We start from the raw sequence: 26,119 nt of genomic DNA, 5'->3' as shown, positions 1-26,119 counted from the left end.
TGATTTGATATTCTGACTAGTAAGGGGAGCTACTGAAAGCATTTTGGATATTAAGGAATTATTGGGCACTTCTTTCAACATGTCTGACTAATGCTCAGAATATTCATTTTCTTACTATGGGAGTGTGATAGATGACATCATGTTTATTACAGTTTGCAGGGAATAAATGCCACAGGCCCATTGACATGATGGGGAAAGGGCTTGTCAGTGTGGCACACCTAATACAATCTTCATCATAAACAATGGCTTCCACTTCTGACCATGTCCAATGTGTAAGGCCCTCACCTGGATCTGATATTTTCTCCTGCCCAGCACCTACCTCTCCTCTTTTTAAAATACCATCTCAAGTGTCTTAGAGGCTCTCTCTGTTTGGGTTAATTTTAAGTGATACATAAAACTGACTGGGCCAAGGGATGCCCAGATAGCTGGTTAAACATTACTTCTGCGTGTGTCTGTAAGGGTGTTTCTGCAAGAGATTAGCAATGAGTTGGCAGGCTGAGTAAAGCAGATAGCCCTCTCCAGTGTGAGTATGCATCATCCAACCTACTGAGTGCCTGAACAGAATAAAAAGGCAGAGGACAGAGCTGGAACCTTGATCTTCTACTGCCCTCAGTGCTCCAATTCTTAGGCTTTTCGAATTTCCAGACAGACACCAGCTTTTCTGGGTCTACAGCTTGTAGATGCCAGATCATGTGATTTCTCAGACTCCATAATTGTGTGAGCAATAACCTAATATCTTATAGTAAATCTCTCTCTCTCTCTCTGTAGCTTTATACATGTAGCTTTATACAAACACACACACACACGCATGCATACACACACACACTTCTCCTATTGGTTCTATTTCTCTGGAGAGCTCCGACTAATACACCCTTTCTCCTACTGTGGGTCCATTTGATTTAGTAGGGGATGGATCCCACCCTCGGCTTCATGAGGATGCATGACTCAGGCTCATTCAGTAAGTATGCCCCACCTCTGGGCTGTAGGGCTTGCAGGGACTGGTTAGAGGCTGGGCACTTGACTCAAACTGGTGAAATGCTGAGATTGTTGGAGGAAGCACTGGAAACAGGAGTTGTCTTTCCTCTGGGGATGGTAAGCTGATGAGATGTAAGCTAAGATCTACTGGTGGCTTTCTTGTTTACTGTACAAGGAACCTGCCTGAGAATAGAACTAACTTACAGAAAAGCAAAGTTGAATGCAAAAGACACACAGAAAGAGGTAAAGGCCAAATGGTACTGCTTGAGGCCTCCTTAGATCTAGCCATTCTGAAGCTACTGGACAATCCAGTTTCATAAACTACTGTGGCTTTTCTCTTTTTTCCTTTTTGCATAAATGAACACAAGTAATTCCATTGGCTTTTATATATTCAGTCTGGTTCCAAATCCTTTTCCTCTATAATTCACTAGATTACACCTGATGCTGAATAATGAACGTGCACAGTACACAGTGGATTTCGATAGAATGGAAAAGTGGATCAGCTGGAGTAGTACAGCCACCACTAAAGGAGGTGTATTGTGTGTGTGTGTGTGTGTGTGTGTGTGTGTGTGTGTGACAGAGAGAGAGACAGAGAGAGAATGTGTATTGGCAAAAGAAAAAGACAGTGTCACATTCAAACAACAGGTTCATATGACAATTAGTTAAATAATGAAAACCTTTGAAGCTGCCCAAGATAATTTCAGGCCCCAGACGTCCAGCACAAGGTGTTCCATTCAATTTTAGTCCACTGGCAACACTGAAACATCCTCCTTTGAAGGTGTGAACAAGAAAGGATGAGAAGAGCCCTCACAAATATAGGATGCACGTGCATGTAAGGGAAACTTTGGAAGGGTCTTTAACTACCTCAACCAAAAAAGGAAGTTCAATAGACAAAGGCCTCCAAGGATTGAACAATGCACAGTGTAGCCACATGCCAGCCCCCTGAGACTCACGCTAGCGGGGCTCCCACAGGACAGGGCCAGGCTGTGAAATCTCCCATGGGCAGCAAAGAGATGTGAAGAGAAGAGGCTATCAGAAAATGAAGAAAAGGACCACAGGGAATCAATCTTTGGAAAAGCAGGGCTCAAGGTGACTGAAGACCACAGTGATGGTTGTGTTCATTTGCCCTCAGTCATCCATGCACTACCGTCACAGTTTTGCCATAGCTGGGTTCTATCTCTGCGATTATTAACCTAGTACTTTAAGAGTACTTTAAAGGACTCACTTTTCTTTCACTTCCTCGTTGCTTCTAAGCAATAACTTTTGAGAAATGGGTTTATTTCTCTGGTTAAAAGTATAGAACCAGTTATATACTTTCCTAGTATATGCTAAAATAAGCATATAATCATTAAAAATGTTTGTTGTACCACCTAAAATCTTTTCAAATGTCACAGTACCGGATTCCACTCATTGGGCAACACTAGTATATGGGACAAGGACTGGAGTTCAAGTCAAGAAAAAGGATGAGGATAAAAGTTACAAAAGTTGCTTCCCTTGAGATGCTGATATTGTCCAGGGATATCAGTTTCATCACTGCTTCCCTGAAAGCTCTACCCCTCCCCTCTGCTCAGGGCACTCCAATGCCTTTATACTACAAGGCAAGATTGTTTGCAAGCAAACACTGGAATTATAAAAATGAGTAAAACGGTCAAATGTGGAGCTTTTAACAAGAGGTAAGTACATTATTGTTACCTCCTGTCTTCAGAAAGGGCTAAAGAATGACCAAGGAGTTCATTGCATTAACCTATCTGTAAAAGCAGTAGATACCAAATGTCATACTTATGTCATAGACGAATGGCAATTATGTATGCATAACTAAAAGTATAATTTTAAAAATTCTCTCAAGGCTTATCAGGAAACCACGTTAAGCAGAACAAGTCATCTATCTTTAAAAGCCATGAACTATCTTGTCAAGTCACAAAACAGTTGCCACTTGAACTCTGGGAACAGACTTTCAAAGACAGATTTCTACAGGTTTTTTTCCATTAGAATTTTACAGACACTAATAACGACCTCACTAGATTTTCTTTTGATTCATGCTAGAAAAAATAGACTGTAATTTAGATATTGTTTGAAGATGGACTGTAATACCATACGACAAAATTGAAGCCACCTTATTAAACTTTTTTTTGTTCTTTAAATTTCATGTTTAGCTTCACTGTGGATAAAATACGCCAGCAGTAAAACATGAAACACGGCCTTCTCTTTGAATTGCAAAGAAAAGATGCTTTATCTATTTTGTGACTTCAGGTGGAGTAATGGTTTCTCATCCTTCCAATAATCACTCTTTATCCACTCAGCCTGCTTTATTTTTCTTCCTAGCACTTGTCACTATGCATCACATTCTTATTTGCTGTGTTTATTGTCTCCTTCCTCCACCAAATGTAAGCTCTATGAGGGCAGGGACTTTATATTAGTCATGTAGTCTCCCAGCACCTAGCAAAATGCTCAGTACATAGGAAGTGCTCGATAAAAATTTGTTAGATGAATGAATGTTGATTAATGACCAAACTTTTACAATTAGCAAATTGTCTCATTTTTCAAGCTTTACTCATCAGCTTCAGATCCAAAAAATACATACTTGTTAGCCATTTGACCTTAGGCAAGTCATTTAACCACATAACTTCTAACAGGTTGTGTTTCTGTCTATAAAATGGGGACATTATTGACTGATAGGGCATTTGTGAGCATAAAATGAGGTAACATCCATGAAAGTGTTGGTTTGTCTATCTTTTATTTATTTACTTATTTATTTTTATTATTATTATTCTTTAAGTTCTAGGGTACAGATGCACAATGTGCAGGTTTGTTACATATGTATACATGTGCCATGTTGGTGTGCATATACCCAAAAGATTATATATAAATCATGCTGCTATAAAGACACACGCACACGTATGTTTATTGTGGCACTATTCACAATAGCAAAGACTTGGAACCAACCCAAATATCCATCAATGGTTTGTCTATCTTTGTAACCAGGTGTCTGATCATTCATTTGTCTATATATGAATGCAGCCTGTTGGCAAAGGATTTGGTCCATGGTAGGTGCACCATGACTGTTTACTAGTTTATTAATTTTTAATTTTAATTTTGCTACAGGAAGTAATGATTTCCTTTTCAGTTGTTGATGGCCCTGTCTAAAACCAAGGACAAGAAATCACTAGATGAAAACATTGCCTTTATATACCTAAACTCTTACTCTTTATATATCTTCAATATAAAGAGATTTAAAAATGATGTTTCTTCCAATCAAGTACATTTAGAGGACAAAAATAAGAAAAGGACATCGACAAGACTGATAAGCACTAAAGTCATCTTCCCTGTCCCTCCTAAAAGGACAGTTTCATTTTGTTTTTAAGATGCTTCTCATGTACAGAAGACAGTGTTGGGAAAAGATGAGTTTGATTTTTATAAAGGTGATTTCCGAGGCACTCTTTATTTATTTATTTATTTATTTTTTAAAAATAACTTCTTCCCTTTCTTCTTTCCTTTCTTTTTCTTTCTTTTTACCTGTCTTTGTTCATTAACTAGAATTAAATTAAGTTTTTGGTTATTTCCCACAAGCAAGATAAATATCTAAAAAACAGATAGGTTGGGGGGAAAAATGGTCAATAGAAAATTTCTTAGAAGATAAAAATGTATGTTAAATCCTCTTCAAATTATAATTTTCAAATTCTCACCGCTAAGACAAAATTAATTAGTTCAACTAAAACAGAGTTGCCAATTAAAACATGGTTAACTAGGATTCTCTAAAAAAAAAAAAAAATCCCAAATCTTACACTGTTCATTCTAAATAAACATGCTTTTATAAGATTAGGAAAATAACTACCTATTTGCACAGGAAAATAATAAATGATGAAATCTCAACAGATAGGGTAAAGATATACATAATATTATCTTAGCAATTGGCTCAATCACTTCCCACTCAGTTTAAATGCTTTAATAAAACGTATTTTATACAAGGAAAGTCCTAAATCAAGGTTATTACAGATTACATTTATGTAAGTATTTGTTCTCTCACTAATGGAAGATTTCCTCTCTAATATTTTTTCTCAACAATTTGTTAACCGGAGAAGAGGAAAACAAAATATTTTTTTCTAATATTCTATCGAGGACTTATAATTTATTTTACTTTTATTCTCTGATAAAGAAAAGGCTACAGGGAAACTAGCAGGCGAAAGACTTTCTAAATGTAAATGCTGCCCAAAGAAAAAAAGAACTGTGATTAGATTATTACGCATAATACGCATCAAGGGTTAAAATTCATATATGGAGAAATGCATGTCAATTGCACATATTTTAAAATTCACTTTAGGAATTTATCATAAAGAGTTCAGATATGCACAAAGATAAACTTCAAAGGATAATCATGGCAATATTAGTTACAGAGGTAAAAGAATACAAATCCTTGTTTCCCACAGCATTCAGGCAAGTGAGACTACCCTATGGAGACAGGAGGCTGAGCATCTGCAGAATTTAAACTAGGAGGCTTGGACTCAGGGATACCAAACACAGCCAAGGGCAAGCATGGCATACAGAGTGAAAATAGAGGAACTGTGCAAATTGCTGTACTAGGCCCCTCATCAAGTTGATTTCCCTGTTTTTTTCTTTTTCCTCCGGCAAAGATGGGAGCTGGGGAGAAGCAAATGACCCTAGAGAGAAGGCCGTTGGGGATTTAAATTTGGGGCAAATAAAAAGGCCGGCCAGCCATATATTTATCCTAGAGCAGCAGTTCTAACTGGAATGGGGTGGGGGTGGGCTTCCCCAGGGGATAGAGACATTTTTGATTTCCATAACTGGAGGGGCATGGTGCTACTGGCATCTAGTGGGTAGAGGCTAGGGAAGCTGCTAAACATCCTATAATGCACAGAATAACAAAACAGCCCTCACAACAATGAATTAACCAGCCCCAAATGTCAGTAGTGCCACTGTTAAGAAACCCTGTAATAGAGTGAAGCCCACAGTTCACACCTGTCCCATGCCTCCATTACTCACACAGGATTTCCAAAGGCTCTTTTGGGCTTTACCCTTAAATACGATTGGCTTGCCTTTCACCAGACACTTGAGGAAAGCCCTCACAATGAAAGTCAAGACAAAAACCCACAAACATCAACCAAACAACTGAATAAGAAAAAAAATTTGGAGAAAACAGAAACCATTAAAAATCTTAAGAAGAAAAACTGTAATTTATACAACCCAATCTGAAATACAGTTTGGCAATATCTAGCAAACCTGAAGCTAAACCCACCTGAAACCCAGCAATTCTGCTTGTAGGGATTTGTCTCAGAGAAATTCTTGTACATGTCACTAGGAGACATGCACAGATTATTCATAGCAGCATTGCTTGTTAGTAGCAAAAAAACAAACAAACAAAAAAAACCAAAAAACCTAGAAAAAATCTAATCATTCACCAAAAGAGAATGGATAGATTAATTATAGACTATTCATATAATTGAATGCCAAAATCACTTAAAATGAATGACTTAGAGCTAAGTATCTCAATACAGATATACTTCATAAATATAATGTTGACTTAAGGAAAGCAAATTACAGGGGACCACATTCATTAAGATACTATACAAAGTTAACAAGCTTTGAATAAATACATGCAACAACTTTACTATATCTACTTTAAGGCAGGGGTCCCCAGCCCCTGGGCTGTGGACCAGTACCAGTCTGTGTCCTGTTAAGAACCAGGCTGCACAGCGGGAGGTGGGCAACGGGTGAGTGAGCATTACTACCTGAGCTTTGTCTCCTGTCAGATCAGTGGTGGCATTAGATTCTCACAGGAGCAGGAACCCTATTGTGAACTGTGCATGTGAGGGATCTAGGTTGTGTATTCCTTATGAGAATCTAATGCCTGATGATCTGAGGTGGAACAGTTTCATCGCAAAACCATCCTCCCCACACCCCTAAGCCCCAACCTCTGTCTGTGGAAAAACTGTCTTCCACGAAACTGGCCCCTGGTGCCAAAAAGGTTGGGACCATTGCTTTAAGGATTCATACTCGTCTACCAAATCTATAAGGCAATACATTTTAGCTATCCTCCAGACTCAAGATGGGAAAAACAGGGAAATCAACTTGATGAGGGGCCTAGTACAGCCATTTGCACAGCTCCTCCATTTTCACTCTGTACGCCATGCTTGTCCTTGGCTGTGTTTGGTATCCCTGAGTCTGGGAGGCTGGCAGGAAGGAAAGTAACTGGGATGTGTATTCAGAGAACTTTGAGTATGTGATGTTTTATTTCTTAAGCTGCATTTTGGGTCTACTGGTGTTTGCTATATTATTCTATATCTTTTGTATGTTTTAAATTACATTAAATAAAACCTATTTTTTAATATCATCAGAAAGATAAAAGAAAATATTGCATCCAGGAAAAAGTAATGTCTCATTCATGAAGCAGGAATTTAATTCCACAAACACAGTAGTTCTAAGAAAATCTAATGTGTAGTAAAGCTATTACATGCTTTAAAATATAAAATTAAAATGTATAGGCTTTCTTTAAAACATTTGTAATTTAATTTCAAATATATAATTTAAATTTAACCGTAATGGCATCATTTTAGAATTGAGTTTTTCTTTTCTAATAACCAGGTATATAAGGTAACTTTGTCATGTACCTGGTTTGAAAATGTTATAATAGATCCCAATATGTCATATGCCATGTCGAGCTATTTTCTTTTAAGAGTTCTTAATACTAAGCATTGGGGTAAATTTTTAATTGCTAAAAAGTGTGACTGATTATATTTGAAATATTTAGCAGTTATGATCCACAATAACAATTCTAGGAAATTAAAAAAATAACTTTAGTCAATGTTTTAATTAATATATTAAGAACCTACACAAGTGATTGCATCAATGGCTATTGAAATTGAAATAACGACTTCTGAAATTATTTTAAAAATATCTTTTTCTAAGAACATATGGACACATGGTGCGGAACAACACACACTGGGGCCTGCCGGGGGTGCAGCGGGAGGGAGAGCATCAGGAAGAATAGCTAGTGGATGCTGGACTTAATATTCAGGTGATGGATTGATCTGTGCAGCAAATCACCATGGCACATGCTTACCTACAAAACAAACCTGCACATTCGGCATATGTACCCCAGAATTTAAAATAAAAATTGAAGAGAAAAAAATCTTTTCCTTGGCACTATTTTGTTCTAACCAGAGAACCAATTTAGGAATTGAGAAAAGCATAAAAAGTATCTGTTCTTTTTAATTGCATAAATAAGTGATACAAAAAAAGTTCTGAGTGAGTTCTATAAGTAAATATTTTAATTTCCTTACACTGGCTTAGCTAAAATTATCATTTTGTCATTTTAGAAATATTGTATTATTATACCAAGTAGTGAAACATTTAAAAATATACATTTAGCAGGTTAAAATAATCATGTTCATCTTTTAAAGAAAAAGATCCTCAAAGAAGACACAATTCATAATTTCCATTTTTCATTGACATCATTAAGTACTCATTTAAAGTAGTTTTGGAAACTGAAATAACTTTACATTTTTTTGACATGGTGGCAAAGTTCACCTGAAAAAACAATTTCTAATTTAATCATTCCTTCATACATGGTATGTTCCCTCTAAAAGTGACAACTCTATACTTCTAATATATGTAAATGTATATTAAGATCATGGCCAATAACAAAACAAAACAAAAATGAACAAAAATGTTTTAATATGGAAACATTTTATGAAATTAAATTTCCCTGGCTAGTTGTTGAAATTTATCTTATTTAAATGATTTAAGTTTATTCTAGCAAGTGCTTCTAAGGTGGAGATGCTAATACAGGTTGAGCATCCCTAATCTGAAAACCCAAAATCTGAAATGCTCCAAAATCCAAAACTTTTTGAGCATGGACATGATGCCATATGTGAAAAATTCCACACCTGACCTCATGTGACAGTTCTCAGTCAAACTGCAGCCAAAACTTTGTTTTATACAAAAAAATAACAAAAATATTGTATAATACACAGACTATGTGTATATGAAACATAAATAAACTTGATGTTGAGACTTGGGGTCTAATCCCCAAGACCTATCATTATATATGTATGTGTAGATATTTCAAAGTCCAAACAAAAAAATCTGCAATCCAAAACACTTCTGGTTCCAAGCATTTTGGATAGGGGACAGTCAATCTGTATAGCTGTGTCTACAAAAATAAAATGGTAACCACGAAGACCTCTAAAACTAGATTTGTAAAATCTCCTTCAGCTCTAATATTTCATTAACTCATCCCTTCATCTTTAATGACTTCAGTCATTCATTTGTTCACTCCTTTTAGAGACTTCCTATGTACCATGCAGTGTGCACTCTGGGGATATAAAGAGAAACAAAAGAAATTTGCTTTAGCTATAGTACATCAGTATGAAAGGTGGGAAGGGATCACAAATCCAAATACCAAATACACACAGAATTCACTCTCTGTATTGCAGAAGGAAAGGAATCCTGCCTAGGTGACATGGACCCACCCATAGAGACCTTTTGTATGGGAATTGTACCACTGCTCTAGCACTTTGCTCACAAAGTATGGCGTATCACACTTCCATTCATTTATAATGGAAGACATGGAGGCACAGAGAGGTGAGAGAACTTGTCGAAAGTCACAGAGCAAGTTAGAAGGCCAAAATCAGAATATACGGTCTATTGTAATATTTTCAACAAATGTATTGAGAACTTGACAAGTGTCTGGCTTAGAACCAGGAATGGGGACTACAAAGATGAATAAGATGGAATTCCTGCCTAGAGATGCTTATGTTCTCCTGCTGGCAGTTCCCTGACTCGGGGGTTCTGGCAATTACTGTAACAGCTGATTGTCTTGGTACCTACTGCTGGGTCTCTGAGTACTGTGTTAGCATATAAACAAACGTGGAACTGCATGGGGACAAGAACGGCTGGCAAAGTAAACATGGGGAAACATATTCAGTGTGGCTGTAATCTGTAAAATGCAAATTCAAAGAAGAATTTGTTTCTACCTATCCATCTTGCAAAAATCTTAAAAACACTCAAAATGGAGAAATTGACTCTCTCATCCACTGCTGTTGGAAATAAAAATTTTGTGTTTAGATACCAAAGTTGCAGCATTATGTACAAGCTTATAACCAGGAACAATTATGTTCAACAGTAAGTGAATAATATTTCTCTAAATTACGGTTACATTCATGCAATATTATGATACATGAGGCAGTTTCTTAAGATTACTTAATGACCTGGGAAAATATTCATCATCCAATGTTAATTAGAAAACCAGCATATTAAACTAGATATGACATGCATTTTCTAAAAATACTTTTCTAAAAATACAGTATGGATGCATATCCATATCATAAACACTGGAAAGAAATGTATCAAATTAATACTTGTGATTATTTCTGGGGGGTGGTATTACAGATGATTTTTATTTTTCTCCTTTGTATGTTTTCCAAATTTTCTGCAAGGAGATTCCATTATTTAATAATTTAGAAAAAATAAAAGTAAGTCTTAAATTTTTTTTTCTGACTAGATGATTCTCTGAAATAAACTAACTGCTCCTGACTGGTTTCAGGACACCAATGACTCAGCCCCTTCTGGTTAGGACACACGGGTGCACTAGAGAGGTCCTGAGACCTGAGCTCCATGACCCAGATTTGTTTTGCTGCTTACTGGCTGTGTCTTTCTGGGCAAAAGAGTCCCGAGCCTCTGTAATTGTATTTGTAAAATGTGGCAATTGATGTCAGCCTCACAGATGAAGTTTAAAGACAGTATAAGAAAAATGCTTTGAAAAGTACTATATAAATGCAAGCTATGTCTCACCTGAGACATAGATAAGACAGAGTACACACTCAAATCCCAAATGACCAACTTCTTGGTTTTATGACATCACTTAAATGTCAGAACCTCTTTGAGCCTTAGCCTCACAATTTGTCAAGTAGAGATATTACTGGCTTCTTCAGAAGGTGGATGTGAACTAAACACCTTTCGCAGGACTCAGTAAATGTTAGCTTTCTTCCTTTCTTAGGCTCTGTCTTTCCCCACTCCACTCTTACTCTGAAACAAGGATTTAAAAAAATGCTCTGGCATCAGCACTTTCTATTCTAATTTTAAAGCATATTATTTACTTTGTTTTTTTGATATGTTAAAAATGTATGGATTCTTTTTCCTTTCTCCACCCTTTTACGGTTTGGACAAATAGCAAACACAAAGTAAGCAGAACTTGGGAAAATCAATGTGAGGACTGTGGACAAATTTTATGGGGTCATTTGAGCCTGAAGTTTTCCACAGAAAGCTCTGAAACTCTAAGCACTTTCCTTTAGGGCAGGCAGAGTAGGAAGGGTAAGAACGTCCTTGCTTTGGTAGGCTGAAATTATTTCAGCAATTAGATCTCCCTAGATTCTGGATTTATCTAAATAAACCTGTGACATTCTGTAAATGTGCAGAACTCAGAACTTCTCAGGCCTGGTTTCTGTAGTGTCAACTGACAACCACATGCCTTGAAATTTTGTTTCCTTTAATTAACCTTCTCCATTTTCAAATCAATTTTCTCACTTCCTCATGGTGTTACTGCTATTCTAAGGAATGCAGACCTAACGGATCAACATTTCAAGACTCCAAAGGTTCGTATGCCAAGCCTGGAACTTTGTACACAAATAGATATCCAAGAATACTCGCTGTTCATCCTGTATACCCAAACTTAAAAATTCAAGAGCTAAGATTAAAGTATCAGAGGATTGAGTCCCAATTTACTATTTGAAATTTGGTCTACCTTGTATAAGAATCTTTTCTTGTGGGAATGTTGAAGATTTTTGAGAAAGAGAACAACCCACTGAAGGCCCTCCCTGTTTAGGGAAGATTAACCTGTTAGGTGCTAGTAGATTGATCGAAGGGGATGATCTGCATGTATCATGACTGTGAAGACAGATTAAAAAGGAAGAGGCAGATAAAAGACATACTGTAGCGGAATTCGCTAGTGCCCAGTCCATTTTTCTAGAGTCTTAGCACTTCACTGTGTTCTGGCTGATTTCTAACTGCCAGCGTCTACCCACCTTTAGTTGAGTGCTAAGGAATTCATACCCCCATGCCAAGCAGCACTCAGTCAATGACCGGTAGGAGTTGATACATAAACAGTCCAGCTACCCTGCACTTTGGGTGGAAGAACTCTGAGCTGTGTTGTATTAGTTTCCTACTGTTGCTGTAAAAAAATTACCAAAAACTAAAGAGGCCTAAGGAAACATGAATTTATTACTGAACAGTTCTGGAGGCCATAAGTTTGAAATAGACCTTATTGAGCTAAAAGAAAGATGCAGGTTTGAAGATAGCACACTATTGCTTTGAAGGATGCTGACCAATCTTCTGGTACAAGTAGACCCAAGCTGTGGCCAGCTTATTCTTTGAAGGAGCCTTCTTGAATTCCTCTTCTCTTTATAATCAAAACCAAGACAGGAGAATGTGCTGGTGAAAATTCCTCCACACTATGCTGAAATCAATCATATCAGGCCTCATCTTAATCCCACTTAATTTAACTTAATCCTGCCATTTGATTTAATCCATCTAATTTAATCCCACTTTGGCACAATCCGAATCTAGAATACTTGAGTCAAATCATCTAATACTCCAAGACTAGCAGTAGCCTACCCTGGATGGAAAACGATAACAAAGTTACAAGGTACATAGAGTCAGAATCTCTTGTTTTTCATTCTGGCTATAAAAAAACCACATGATCTTAGACTAATCACTTAATCTCTCTCTAACCGATTTCATTTCTTCACGTAAAGACAGAATTAATAAAACTCCTTTTTTGAGAGATTTCAGAGTTAAATGGAAAACTGTGAACTTGCTTTGAGTTCTAATACAATAGCACTAATCATGATGATTTGAAGGACAGTAAACCTTTTGTTTTTCCCATGAATGCAGGTTTCAGTCAAATGCCAGCATTCTCTGTACACTTGGTGCTCCTAAAATGTTTATTGTTTTTCATAATGAAGAATAATGTCTTATGCAAAGCAATCTATTCACAAACCTTCTCCCAGTTGGAACTGATATATGTTGAGCCATCACAGTTATTCTGATAAAGCCCCTCACTACATTGGTATCTAACTTCATCAGAAACAAATGATCTCGATACACTTTGGGGTTCTGCAAGATTTAACAATGGATGGTGACTTGTCGCATAACAGAAAACTTGACTTTTTGCTCTATTTTAAATTACATTTGAGTATTTTTTATTTAGAATCTATTAAATCTAGGTCTCCCAGAACTGGTCTTCCAGTAGTTTACATAATAATAGCTAAAATAACAACTGATGTCTGCATCGTGCATTATAGTTGGCAGTGGCTTCCTATAGTTAGATGTTGCCCAAACTTCAGTCATTTTTATAACATCAGCATGATATTTTGCCATATTTTCTTAATTTACGTGGTACTAACTACCAAGTGTTTTATCTTGAGTTACCTTTTAAAATTTAAATGTTTATTTAAAAAGTGAACTTCATATCACTACCATACCTAGAAAGCAAATATTGCTTGCCATAAATAGAAAATAAATAAATTCATTGATTTAGCCATTCCATAAAGTATACATATAGCAAAACATCATGTTGTGCACCATAAATATATACATTTATATTTGCAAATAAAAAATAATAATTTTTAAAAAGAAAGTAAATAAATGCAATGCAATGAAAACAAAACAATATTGTTCAGTTCCTGCCTATACTGTTGTTGGGTAAAAGTTCCTGAGCTTGAGATACATTCTTTTGTGTTTGTGTGTGTAAGTGTGTGTACTAGAGAGAAAAAGAGAGAGAGATACTCGCATATCTTATATCAAATGTAGAGACAAGCTCTACATTGAGACTTTTGGTGAATTATTTACATTTTTGGAAATGACACGATGGATTAGAATCTTAGTAAGCAGTGCAGATACTGTATCCATTTTACAGATGATAAAGATAGGGCTCAGAGAGATTACATGACTTATTCCTTCAATACTCAGTAAATGGCAGAGCTGGGCTTCAAACACGAGCCCTTTCATTCCAAATCCTGTGCTTTCTCTATTGCACTCAAACCTTCTTGGAATGAGAGGGGTTGCAGAGGGCTTAGATGAAGCACACTGAAGATCCATTCCCTCTGTCGTTTATAATCCAGTCAAGGAGATGAGAGGGACCAAAGCCATATATTTAAGTTGTATCAAGAGAAAGTAGTAAAGTATGTTTTGAGATAATTGGCCCAAAGAATAATGGTGAAAATATTTAGCAAGTGAGCCCACTGTAAGTTGGACTATTAGGGAAGACTTTCTGGAAGAAGCAAGATTAAAACTCTTGTGTTGAAGGGTGGATAAAATTAGATGAATTGAAGATAGAGGTGAAACCATTTCAAGTGATAACAGTGCTTTGATCAGAATAATAAAAAATATCAAATCTCTGTCTTGGTTCACTGTAGATAGGGGAAAATGCACATATATGACAGGAAGTACTATGGCTACATTTTATAGTCTTATGTGATATGAAGTATGTAATCATAGCACATAAGAATGAATCACTATTTTGTAATCCTTAAAAATAAATTATTTCCCTCAAAATATGTATGATTCAGCAAACTATCTATAGGACTTTTTCTCCTAAGGAAATAATGATGGATATATGCTAATATTTGTAAGAATGTGCCTCATCCTAGCAGGGCAATTGGAAATAACTCCAGTGTTTGATCATATGGGGCTTAGTTACATAAAATTAACTGCATCAATACTGGGGACCCTGTGCAATCTCCAAAAAAGATTTCAACCTTTGCTACTAAAACGTGATCTGTGGACTAATATTTTCACCTATACCTGGAACTTGTTAAGATTCAGTTTCCGATGCAGTAGGTCTGGGGGAGCGCCTGAGATTCTGCATTTCCAACAAGTTCTCCAGTGATTCGCACATGCATTAACATTTGAGAAGCAGAGGCACGTGATTAATGACATGGAAAGATATTTGCAATTAAATGAAATAGACTGATTTCATAATTAGTTCCATATGATACTATATTGGTAAATTTTAAAAAATATGCATACATTCACACATAAGAGAAGGAAATAGGGAAAGAGAGAGAGAGAGAGTGTGTGTGTGTATGTGCAAGACAGACAGATGGGAAGAATATATATTAAAATACCAACAGTGGTGGAATTACTGGAAATCATTTAAATTTTTTTCCTGTGTTTGTGTATCTGCATCTATTATGAACATGCCTCTTTCAAAATATAAATAATAAAACTATATTTTCAATTCCTTTTCTGTTTTCAGAATTTTACTGAGTTCTTTCTGGAAAAATAAACAGGAACCAAGAGGCTGAACTGGAAGAAAACAACTCACAGGGATTTAATCAATGTAACAAGAAACTGTCAGAAGAGAGAAAGACTTAAAAGATAAGAATTTTCCACTAAGTGTGAAGGAGGTCTGTGTAACCTTCATGTCCCTAGTGCTCTTGGAATTTATTTTTAAAACCAAACTTTTTTTTTTTTTTTTTTTAAGTAAGGCTATAAAGCTCCAGAAGCATAGACATTTTCAAAACTGCCAACTGGGAAAGTACTTTCAGGATGAAACAGATCGGTTTCCCTTAGCAAGTATTTCTAGTGGTATTACTCTGAGTTCTGGTTGGGAATATTCCAGCAATGTCACTTAGAAGTTGAAAGAGGACCCAGCTGCTTTGTCAGAATGATTCTTTGCCTGCCTTCTCCCTTGGAAAATTTACCTTAATCTTTATTCATTTCTGTGAGTTGTCCCCATTTGGGTGATCCCTTTGTTCTCAGCATATGATGGTAAGAAAAGGATTCAGATTCCAGCTGCACTATTTCTTTGCTGCTGGGATATTTAGGCAATGGAAGTAAGTTAAGATGATTAAATGACATAATGCAAATAATGATTAAATGACATAATGCAAATAAGACATTTATTATAAAGGAAATACTTAAAAAGTTGCCTGATTGGGAACTGGCATTGTGGCGTGACTATGAGGACTCTCTGGGGAAAGATCAACTGGTCCCAAACAGAACTGAAGAAGAAGCTGTTCAACCACCTGTGGGTATTGAACTGGGAGTGGCGTCTGAGGCACTGGGTGGTTGGGGCTGTGATAGACCAGGGGCTGATCATGCAGCACCACCTCAAGAAGTGGGCATCCAGTGCATGTACCAACATTACTCTGTCCAGGAAGAAGCACAGAAAACTTCTCCAGCAGATCCAGCTCACCCAGAAAGAGAAGGCAGCCATGGAAGTGGAAGCCCCCCAAAACTAGCCAGGACTAGTGAGCCACAGTTCAAAAGGCAAAAGAGGACAAAAGCCCCCTAGGATGTAGAAATGAAGGACCTTTGAACATCTTTATTTCTGCCTTCATTTCGTTATGTACCCAGTAGTCATTCAGGAGCAGGTTGTTCAGTTTCCATGTAGTTGAGCGGTTTTGAGTGAGTTTCTTAATCCTGAGTTCTAGTTTGATTGCCCTGTGGTCTGAGAGACAGTTTGTTATAATTTCTGTTCTTTTACATTTGCTGAGGACAGCTTTACTTCCAACTATGTGGTCAAGTTTGGAATAGGTGTGGTGTGGTGCTGAAAATAATGTATATTCTGTTGACTTGGGGTGGAGAGTTCTGTAGATGTCTATTAGGTCCACTTGGTGCAGAGCTGAGTTCAATTCCTGGGTATCCTTGTTAACTTTCTGTCTCGTTGATCTGTCTAATGTTGACAGTGGGGTGTTAAAGTCTCCCATTATTATTGTGTGGGAGTGCAAGTCTCTTTGTAGGTCACTCAGGACTTGCTTTCTGAATCTGGGTGCTCCTGTATTGGGTGCATATATATTTAGGATAGTTAGCTCTTCTTGTTGAATTGATCCCTTTACCATTATGTAATGGCCTTCTTTGTCTCTTTTGATCTTTGTTGGTTTAAAGTCTGTTTTATCAGAGACTAGGATTGCAACCCCTGCCTTTTTTTGTTTTCCATTTGCTTGGTAGATCTTCCTCCATCCCTTTATTTTGAGCCTATGTGTGTCTCTGTATGTGAGACAGGTTTCCAGAATACAGAGAGCCCTGATGGGTCTTGACTCTTTATCCAATTTGCCAAGGAGAACAAAGACACAACATACCAGAACCTCTGGGACACATTCAAAGCAGTGTGTAGAGGGAAATTTATAGCACTAAATGCCCACAAGAGAAAGCAGGAAAGATCCAAAATTGACACCCTAACATCACAATTAAAAGAACTAGAAAAGCAAGAGCAAACACATTCAAAAGCTAGTGGAAGGCAAGAAATAACTAAAATCAGAGCAGAACTGAAGGAAATAGAGACACAAAAAACCCTTCAAAAAAATTAATGAATCCAGGAGCTGGTTTTTTGAAAGGATCAACAAAATTGATAGATTGCTAGCAAGGCTAATAAAGAAGAAAAGAGAGAAGAATCAAATAGACGCAATAAAAAATGACAAAGGGGATATCACCACCGATCCCACAGAAATACAAACTACCATCAGAGAATACTACAAACACCTCTATGCAAATAAACTAGAAAATCTAGAAGAAATGGATAAATTCCTCGACACATACACCCTCCCAAGACTAAACCAGGAAGAAGTTGAATCTCTGAATAGACCAATAACAGGCTCTGAAATTGTGGCAATAATCAATAGCTTACGAAACAAAAAAAGTCCAGGACCAGATGGATTCACAGCCGAATTCTACCAGAGGTACAAGGAGGAGCTGGTACCATTCCTTCTGAAATTATTCCAATCAATAGAAAAAGAGGGAATCCTCCCTAACTCATTTTATGAGGCCAGCATCATCCTGATACCAAAGCCTGGCAGAGACACAACCAAAAAAGAGAATTTTAGACCAGTATCCTTGACGAATGTTGATGCAAAAATCCTCAATAAAATACTGGCAAACCAAATCCAGCAGCACATCAAAAAGCTTATCCACCATGATCAAGTGGGCTTCATCCCTGGGATGCAAGACTGGTTCAACATATGAAAATCAATAAATGTAATCCAGCATCTAAACAGAACCAAAGACAAAAACCACATGATTATCTCAATAGATGCAGAAAAGGCCTTTGACAAAATTCAACAACCTTCATGCTTAAAACTCTCAATAAATTAGGTATTGATGGGATGTATCTCAAAATAATAAGAGCTATCTATGACAAACCCACAGCCAATATCATACTGAATGGGCAAAAACTGGAAGCATTCCCTTTGAAAACTGGCACAAGACAGGGATGCCCTCTCTCACCACTCCTATTCAACATAGTGTTGGAAGTTCTGGCCAGGGCAATTAGGCAGGAGAAAGAAATAAAGGGTATTCAATTAGGAAAAGAGGAAGTCAAATTGTCCCTGTTTGCAGATGACATGATTGTGTATCTATAAAACCCCATCGTCTTAGCCCAAAATCTCCTTAAGCTGATAAGCAAATTCAGCAAAGTCACAGGATACAAAATCAATGTGCAAAAATCACAAGCATTCTTATATACCAATAACAGACAAACAAACAGCCAAACCATGAGTGAACTCCCATTCACAATTGCTTCAAAGAGAATAAAATACCTAGGAATCCAACTTACAGGGGATGTGAAGGACCTCTTCAAGGAGAACTACAAACCACTGCTCAATGAAATAAAAGAGGACACAAACAAATGGAAGAACATTCCATGCTCATGGGTAGGAAGAATCAATATCGTGAAAATGGCCATACTGCCCAAGGTAATTTATAGATTCAATGCCATCCCCATCAAGCTACCAATGACTTTCTTCACAGAATTGGAAAAAACTACTTTAAAGTTCATATGGAACCAAAAAAGAGCCCGCATCACCAAGTCAACCCCAAGTCAAAAGAACAAAGCCAGAGGCATCACACTACCTGACTTCAAACTATACTGCAAGGCTACAGTAATCAAAACAGCGTGGTACTGGTACCAAAACAGAGATATAGATTAATGGAACAGAACAGAGCCCTTAGAAATAATGCCGCATATCTACAGCCATCTGATGTTTGACAAACCTGATAAAAACAAGCAATGGGGAAAGGATTCCCTATTTAATAAATGGTGCTGGGAAAACTGGCTAGCCATATGGAGAAAGCTGAAACTGGATCCCTTCCTTACACCTTATACAAAAATTAATTCAAGATGGATTAAAGACTTACATGTTAGACCTAAAACCATAAAAACCCTAGAAGAAAACCTAGGCAATACCATTCAGGACATAGGCAAGGGCAAGGACTGCATGTCTAAAACACCAAAAGCAATGGCAACAAAAGCCAAAATTGACAAATGGGATCTAATTAAATTAAAGAGCTTCTGCACAGCAAAAGAAACTACCATCAGAGTGAATGGCAAGTTACAAAATGGGAGAAAATTTTCGCAACCTACTCATCTGACAAAGGGCTAATATCCAGAATCTACAATGAACTCAAACAAATTTACAAGAAAAAAACAAACAACCCATCAAAAAGGGGGTGAAGGATATGAACAGACGCTTCTCAAAAGAAGACATTTATGCAGCCAAAAAACACATGAAAAAATGCTCATCATCACTGGCCATCAGAGAAATGCAAATCAAAACCACAGTGAGATACCATCTCACACCAGTTAGAATGGGGATCATTAAAAAGTCAGGAAACAACAGGTGCTGGGAGGACGTGGAGAAATAGGAACACTTTTACACTGTTGGTGGGATTGTAAACTAGTTCAACCATTGTGGAAGTCAGTGTGGTGATTCCTCGGGGATCTAGAACTAGAAATACCATTTGACCCAGTCATCCCATTACTGGGTATATACCCAAAGGACTATAAATCATGCTGCTATAAAGACACGTGCACACGTATGTTTATTGCGGCAGTATTCACAATAGCAAAGACTTGGAATCAACCCAAATGTCCAACAACGATAGACTGGATTAAGAAAATGTGGCACATATACACCACGGAATACTATGGAGCCATAAAAAATGAAGAGTTCATGTCCTTTGTAGGGACATGGATGAAACTGGAAACCATCATTCTCAGCAAACTATCTCAAGGACAAAAAACCAAACACCGCATGTTCTCACTCATAGGTGGGAACTGAACAATGAGAACACATGGACACAGGAAGGGGAACATCACACTCTGGGGACTGTTGTGGTGTGGGGGGATGGGGGAGGGATAGCATTAGGAGATATACCTAATGCTAAATGAGGAGTTAATGGGTGCAGCTCAACAACATGGCACATGTATACATATGTAACAGACCTGCACATTGTGCACATGTACCCTAAAGCTTAAATTATAATAATAATAAAATTAAAAAAAAAAAAGAAATGAAGGACCTTGAAGATGAGAGCTAAACCTCTTCCTCTAGAAGATTCTCAGCTGGATCCGGAAGGACTCAGTGGTTGTTTCAGAGGACTTTGGCAAAAGCAGTGCCCCTTTTCACTCACCAGATTTCCTCCTCCCTAATCCTCCTGTGGAAGGATGTCTTTGGGAGGGAAGAGGGTACAGAAGAAAAATTGGAGAGGGGCCTCTTTACAAGTCAACTCCATTTGTAATAAAGCCCTAGCACTCTGAAACAAATTTTTTGACTGATTAATTCATCATTCAACAACTGTGTACCATGTGACCATCATCTGCCCCTATGGGTAGAGGATGCAAATGATCCCAGACATGTTTCCTTACCTCAAGATGCTTTCAGGTAAGGGGACATAACCAAGGAAAACACAATTACCCTGCAGTGTCACAAGTGCCATGACAAGGAGAGGGCCCGGTATCACAGGGGCAAATAAGAGGAGTACTAGCCCTATCGGGGGGGGGGTGGTGGTAAAGAAGTCTTCCTCACTGAAGTGACATCTACATTGAGATATGACGGACCAGTAGGTCTCGGCCAGGAATAGCTGAGAAGTTCCAGACAGTGGGAATAACACATTTACAGGTTCAAATATGAGAAAGAACACAAATGTTCAGGTGCTCAGCAAACTAAAAGTGCTAGGATATGAGTCTGGGGAGGAAGGTGAGGGCAGTAGAAAGAAGGAAAATGATATGAGGGATCTGTAGAGCCTGGTCATGAATGGGCCTTGTCAGCCATGTGGAGGAAGTTTCACTTCATCCAAAAGGCTGTGGGAAAGATCAGGGTCAAATATGGTCTCATGGGGGTTTTAGGCAGATTGCTCTGGCCACAGGTCGAGAAAGACTAGAGACAAGCCAGGAGGACTGCAAATCAGCCAGCTAGGAGGGTGCCGCAGGAACACAGGGACAAATGATCCTACCCTCAAGCCAGTGAAATGGATGACTATACATGAAATGAGATTGGTGATTAACTGGAAGTTGGGAGATGATGGAACAGACTCAGAGAATGTACTTAATAAATGCCTATTTTCTTTTCTTCTCCATAGAGATCTATTGGCCACTTCAGGCCAAGGAAAGATTAACCCAGTAGTAGCAGAAAAAATATTTTCTAGAAGCAAAATAACTGTGTGCTTAGCAGTTCTGTAAGTAAGGTCTGGGAATTCTTGAGGGTCACTGCATTTCTATTTGAGGGGTCTGTGAGGTCAAAACTATTTTCATAACAATTCTAAGATGCTGTTTGCCTTTTTTGCTTTTATTCTTTCACAAACATGCAGTGGATTCTTCCAGAGGCTACATGATGTGTGATAATGCAATTGCTCTGACGGCTAAAGTCGTATGTGCTTGGATTTTCTTGAGCTTTAAATTTGTCCCAGTTTTAATCTCAAATATAGTAAATACAGAAAGATACAGTCCTCATAACGAAAGCTCTTTGGGGTCCTCAATAATGCTTGAGTGTAAAAGAAACCTGAAGCCACAAAATTTGACAACTAATGCCATAAATATTTAAAGAACATTTTAAAAGCATCCACTACCAAAAGCTTAAAAAAATTATGAGTGAGGATAAACTCTACTGATTGAGGAGCCTAATTCTTATCTTAGTTTTGTTGTCCTTTCAAATCGGAGCCATTGCTGGCTTAACATAAAGATAATGCCTAGGATTTCATTTCTAGAAGAACACATCCAACTAACAAAATCAAAGCACATACCATACAATGTACTAAGTAGAAATATGAAATCCATGTCTGCAATTCTGAATATAATTTGTTCTTTAAACTTATTTTTAAAGTTGGAAAACAGAGTCACTGAGTAATACTCATATCTTAGAACAAAATCTCTGTTGTGTAGGCAGAAAAGCAAAACAGAAGCGATAGTGTGGGCAAGTGGAAAATAACACAGTGAGGAGAAATGATACAAACTAGACTCAGAACCAGAGCTCTAAATGCAAGTTGCCAACCCAGAAGGACTTCAGGATCCCCTATGAACCATTATTTCAAAAAACAAGGGCAGTTGGCTAGCCAATCAAGCATAAATCTGGTAGTCATCCACACATCATTTGAAGAGGCCTGGAGACAATGGAGGACAGTTTTCTGTGCCCCTGAACAATACCAAAGTGGCTGCCCTTCCAAGATGTCAGTAGGTGTCTCAGCACAAAAAGTCTGGGGAAGGTCAGGATAAGAGCAATACAGAAAACGGCTCCAGAGACTGAGGTCAGTCAGTTCCACGTTTAGGACGAGGATTCCATATGGCTGTTAGGAATGTGATGTGGCTAGTACACTGGAGGAACTGAATGCTTAATTTCATTTCATTTTCACTAATATAAATTCAAAGAGCCATGAGTCTAGTAATGACCACACTCAAGAACTCTATTCCAGAACTTTAGTGAAATGATCTTTGCAACCTGTGGAGAGCCAACTATAAGATCTCCCATCACGGTGCAAGATGGGTTTGAATGTACTTTTCAGGTAAACACATATGTGAAATCCTTGTCTCCCACCAAAACCCATTCAGCTTCCTAGGACATCTGCCAGCAAAGCCAGCTAGTTCTCCTTGGGGAGTTTGGAATAGGAGCTTAGTAAAGAGTGAAGCAGAGCAGACAAATGAGAGGCAGGAGTCTTGCCTGTTACCCTATGTGACCTGGCCCTGAGCTATCTTCCAAATTCTTTTCCTGATCTGTAGCTGCTTGTCACTGTGTTCCAGCGACACACACCCTCTAGTTCTTCCTAGAATATACCAAGCAAGTTCCCATCTCATGGCCTGTTGTGTTTATTTACTTTCTTCTTATCCTGGAATGCTCTTTCTCTGGATCAGGGTTTCTTAACTTCAGTGCTAGTGACATTTTAAGCTGGATAATTCTTTGCTACAGGGACCTGCCCTCTGCAGCATAGGGTGTTTAGCAGCATCCTTGTTCTCTATCCACCAGATGCCAGTACCATACTTACCCCAGTTGTGACAATTAAAAACTTCTCCAGACACCAAATGTCCCTGGAGAGGCAAAGTCACCCTGGTTGAGAATCACTGCCCTAGATATCTGCATGATTCACTTTCTCACTTAATTTAGTTCTGTACTCAGATGTCACCTCCAGGGAATCTTTTTCAAAACCGTACACCTCTCTGTCCCCTTTCCCTGTTTTATTTTTCTTCCCAGTATTTATCACTAGCTAACATCATATCAGATACTTCTTTGTTTCTTGTTTCTTTGCCTGCTTTATTTACTGCTGTATCCTAGCACCTAGTATCTAGTTGATTGGTAGATGCTTTATAAATATTTATTGAATGAATGAAGGAAGGAAGTACCTGTGCCATTTGTAAAGTCAAAAGAGAGACAGGAAGTTTTCATTCTTGGAGAATGGACACATGTCACAAGCAGAAAAGCTTTAAGTCAATTTAGCTATTAAAATCTGTATTGGTTGTTATATAACAATGATAAGGCTTTAGCACATTTTCTAATAATGGGCATACTTTTACTGACCTTCTCTAAAATTATGCTTTGAATGCGAAAATAAATTATAATTTTAAATGTATTTGTCAACCACTTTTATGAATAGTATGCAATTATGAGACCTAAAATTGCGGTCATTTCATATCAACAAGAATCTATGTTCTTACCTGATTTTAACATTGATGTCTGTTTGCCTTTGAGCAAAAGACATTTTGATAATGAGAAGAAGTCCTGATGAAAGGCCTGCATTTTCCTTCATAGTTATAAATTGAAAATGTGCTTCCAAGAGGTTTTTATTAGCATTACTGCATGTAAGCCTATCAATTCAGTAACTCCAGCCCTAGGAAATTTAATCATGTGCTGAAGTCCTTACTTACTGGTAAGATTGAGATTTTTTTTTTCCCCTGATGATTTGTTATAATCTTTCTGAATTCCTCAAGAATACTAGACAAATTTATAAGATGCTGACTTTCTTCTAGAAGAACTGTAAATATTCAAGAGAAATTACAAGCACCAAGTAAATTGCACATTTTGGAGACTAAGGGAAGAATATCCCCAAACTGTTGGTAGATGGTCAGAGTATTCTCCTATAACCTGGATCTAGCCAATTATTAAATGAAGTTCCATAATACCTCAGTTCCTAAAAATCTCCGGGGACTAAGAACTTCTGAATATATTAACTAGAATTTTTAAAAGTTAAGTAAATCTACTTTCACATTTTCAAGGTTTTTACTGATGAAAGTCTTTCTACAACAACACACACTGCTATCCCTTTTAGTAACAGAAAATCTGGAACTCTGTGTGTGTGTGTGACCTATGGCCACCCTTTTGTGAAGCTGTGCATATGCACAAACAAGGGTGGATGCAAGTCTCAGAATTAGGACCCCAAAGGTGGCCCTACAAGTTGATTCCTCTTCCAGATGGGGTGCAGCACTCGCAGAACCATAAAGGCAGCATCCCAAGCCTGCCTTGTAAAAAAACTGACTGCTGAATCAAAAACCAAGAGCAGCCCTTCCCTTTCAGGGTTATCTTGATTCTTTAAAATAAAACAAAACAAAACAAAATAAAATAAAATAAATCACCATCTTTACTTCTGTTTCTAGAGTCTCGTCAACTTTTCAGTAGTCCTCTAAACCTTGTTTGTGATTTCTACAGTCAGCCATTTTGGCAACCCACATCACTTACCTTTTCCCTTCACTATTTCAATGGAGGAGAAGCATTCCTTATGAGTCATTTGAGTATTAAAAAATTTTTTTTTGTATATCTGTTTAAGATATGCAACATGATGTTATGAAATACATATATAGAGTAAAATGGTCATTACAGTGAAACAAATTAAGATATCTATCATGTCACAGAGTTATCCATTTTTCCCCTCTGTGGCAAGAGCAGCTATGATCTACTCATTTAGCAAGGATCCTGAATAGAGTATGCTATTATTAACTATAGTCTTTATGTTGTACATTAGATCTTTAGACATGTTTGCCCTACACATCTGCTACTTTGTAGAGATAGAGGATTAACAGTGGTTCTCAGGGGTGGGGTGGAGAGGAAGGAAATGGAGAGATGTAAGTCAAATGATACAAAGTAATCCAAGAATTTATGTGAGAAGAAGTGGGAAAAGTCTATTTCTAAGGTGCCTCAACCTTTCCCCCTAACTCCATCCTTACGACCACCACCACCAAACACCGTAATAATAATAATAATCAGGAAATTAACACTTCTAGACGCCTGATGCCAGACTACATTGTTTTTGAAGTATTTCCCAATGTCAAGCTTTGAACAGAATTATAGATACCTACAAAATACATTTTCATGAACAAGTTTGAGTGTTTTGTATAGTATTTGCAAGGAATATCAGAGTCCTCTTGTATTTTCTTTTATAATATTTTGCTTTCTGAAAAATATCTCAGTTGATACATTGACAGGCAGAAAGATGATCAAAGATATTAACACTGCCCCTTCAAGATTAGAGTCATAATTGCCTAGCTGGAGAGAGACCGAGTATCCTCAAGTAGGACTCAGGTTTGAAATAATATTTCCCTGAAGGTAAAAAAAAAATGATGGAACCGCTTGGGAAGTATTCCACACCCATCTGTGTATTAGCTTGTTCTTTGGAATCAACATTATGGTTCCTCAGATACCTCTGTGCTAAGGATTTTTTCTGAAAGTCGAAAGTTTTATTTTTCTACAAGACCACTCCCTGTAGGCACAGTCAACCTGTCCTCATTGTGTTTCAACCCAGGTGCAGTCCACAAAGAAGCTGGCAAATGTGACCAGGGCACACCATTACATGCTCCTCAGAGGCCTGGAGAGTACTTATAAATGCATTCTCTTGAAGAAAGAAGCAATTGGCAATTTTTATACAGCTGCATTATATG

At 37.6% G+C, this 26,119-nt stretch overlaps 1 protein-coding gene and 1 pseudogene across 4 annotated transcripts in view; one reads left to right on the top strand and one right to left on the bottom strand.

Annotated features, from left to right (window-relative positions):
• Positions 1-26,119, bottom strand: part of SLC24A2 (solute carrier family 24 member 2) — a 277,036-nt gene that overhangs the window by 177,682 nt on the left and 73,235 nt on the right. The window lies entirely within an intron of this gene.
• On the top strand, positions 15,951-16,309 carry LOC109028143 (uncharacterized protein C11orf98-like; annotated as a pseudogene).

This window comes from Gorilla gorilla, chromosome 13, assembly GCF_029281585.2.
Source record: "Gorilla gorilla gorilla isolate KB3781 chromosome 13, NHGRI_mGorGor1-v2.1_pri, whole genome shotgun sequence".
NCBI lineage: Eukaryota > Metazoa > Chordata > Mammalia > Primates > Hominidae > Gorilla > Gorilla gorilla.
Note: the sequence above shows the minus strand (reverse complement) of the source record. Positions and strands in the feature narration are given on the sequence as shown.